The sequence below is a fragment of the Dermacentor albipictus genome, chromosome 4 (genome assembly GCF_038994185.2).
Source record: "Dermacentor albipictus isolate Rhodes 1998 colony chromosome 4, USDA_Dalb.pri_finalv2, whole genome shotgun sequence".
NCBI lineage: Eukaryota > Metazoa > Arthropoda > Arachnida > Ixodida > Ixodidae > Dermacentor > Dermacentor albipictus.
Window position 1 is genome coordinate 27,574,534 of NC_091824.1, and position 1,795 is coordinate 27,576,328.

The following is a 1,795-nucleotide window of genomic DNA, read 5'->3' on the forward strand; positions in this document are numbered from 1 at the left end:
TGTGACGTCACTGATTAGTGGCACTGTATAGCTATATAAGACGGCCACGTAAGTGCCTTGTGGTTCTTTTCCGTTGTATTGCAAGTGGCAATAAACATGTGTTCTTGCAAGTAGGCTGCTGCGTACTTGGAGACACAACAGTGGCGATGAAGATGGCATTCTCATAGCGGATGATAACCAGGCCCGGCTGAAGCGCTGGTTGCGGCTCCAGCAGTTTGGGAACAGCAGGTGTCTAGGCGGACTACCACAGCATGGGTTCCTTCGGCCGCTTCGAACCGTTCACGGAGGAGGGAGATGAAGACTTCGAATGTTATGTGGAACGCTTTGAACACTACATCCGTGCCACCGAGGTCAGCGACGACTTGAAGGTATCCGCTTTTGTGACGGCCATTGGAAAACAGACCTGCCGCACGTTGAAGAATTTGTTGGCCCCAGTGAAGCCCAAAACCATAACATACGACGAACTGGTCGGGGCTCTCAAAGGGCACTATTCACCGAAGCCCTTGGTGATAGCGGAAAGGTTCCGGTTCAACCGTAGGTCGCAGCAAGAAAACGAACCAGTTGCTACGTTTGCATTAGAACTGAAAATGTTGGCTGCATCCTGTGAGTTCGGGCAATTCCTGAATGACGCTTTGCGGGATCGGTTCATGGCTGGTCTGAGAAATGAAACAGCACAAGCTGAGCTACTGAAGAAGAGTACCTAGGCGTTCCAAGCTGCTTATGACCGTGCCAAAAGTGGGGGAACTCGCTCGCACCGAAACAAAAAAGATTGATCCTAAAGACCTCTGCGAGGTGAACTTGGTCCAGCAACCCCAACTAAGAAAACCCGAGGCCACCGCATGAACAAGACGGGTAGCGAGCAAGAACACGGAGCGGCAAGTCGAGTCAACTGACTGTTTCCGTTGCGGATCAACGCACAACGCTGCAATCTGCCCCCTTCGCAAATATCGATGCCGGGCCTGCAAAAAGGTGAGACACCTGGCAAGGTTCTGCAGAACGACGCCACGTTCGGTACACGCCCTTGAAGAGAGCACTGGTTTAGAAGGCTCCTGTGACTCGGACAGTATAAGTGGTGAGGGCGATATTGTGCTGAGCCATATTTTTTGATGTTACAGTAATGACGGTAGCTAAATTGTGGAAGTTAGGGTGGCAGGTAGGAATGTCAAAATGCAAGTTGATACAAAAGCATCTGTGTCTATCTTACCAGAAAAGATTACCGGCAATGTTGGTCGGATTTACCTCTAGAAAGTTGCAGTTTACGGCTAAAAACGTACGGAGGTGTCCCGCTGGCAATTGCAGGCAAGTTGACGGTGCGCGTAGAGCACAATGGTCAAACAGCGACCTTGCCTTCAATTGTAGTCCAAACACCACAAATGTGTAACACTTTGTTGTTGGGACGTAATTGGCTAGAGGTTTGAAGCTGGATTGGACGAGCGTGCGTAATATCGGTCTTGATAAATCAGCCGCTGTCATCGAAAAATTTTCGGAAGTGTTTGAAGCGGCACTAGGACTGATAGCTGACACTTCGGTGAACTTAGTGCTGAAAGACAGCAGTACACCTGTTTTCTGTAAGCATCGACCTGTGCCATTTGCACTCAGGGACGCCGTAGCACAGGAATTGCATTCACTAGTGGAATCGGGAGTTCTGATTCCTGTTCAGCAAAGCGATTGGCCTACGCCCCTAGTAGTCGTACCCAAGGCTAACAACAAAGTTCGCATATGCGTAGACTATAAAGGGACTGTAAACCGTTGTCTGAGAACCGATTATTACCCTTTGCCAACGTTGGAAGATGTT

At 49.5% G+C, this 1,795-nt stretch overlaps 1 pseudogene; it reads left to right on the forward strand.

The window, feature by feature from the left end:
• Positions 1–251: 251 nt before the first annotated feature.
• LOC139059513 (uncharacterized) lies at positions 252–1,107 on the forward strand (annotated as a pseudogene).
• The last annotated feature ends 688 nt before the right edge of the window (positions 1,108–1,795 follow it).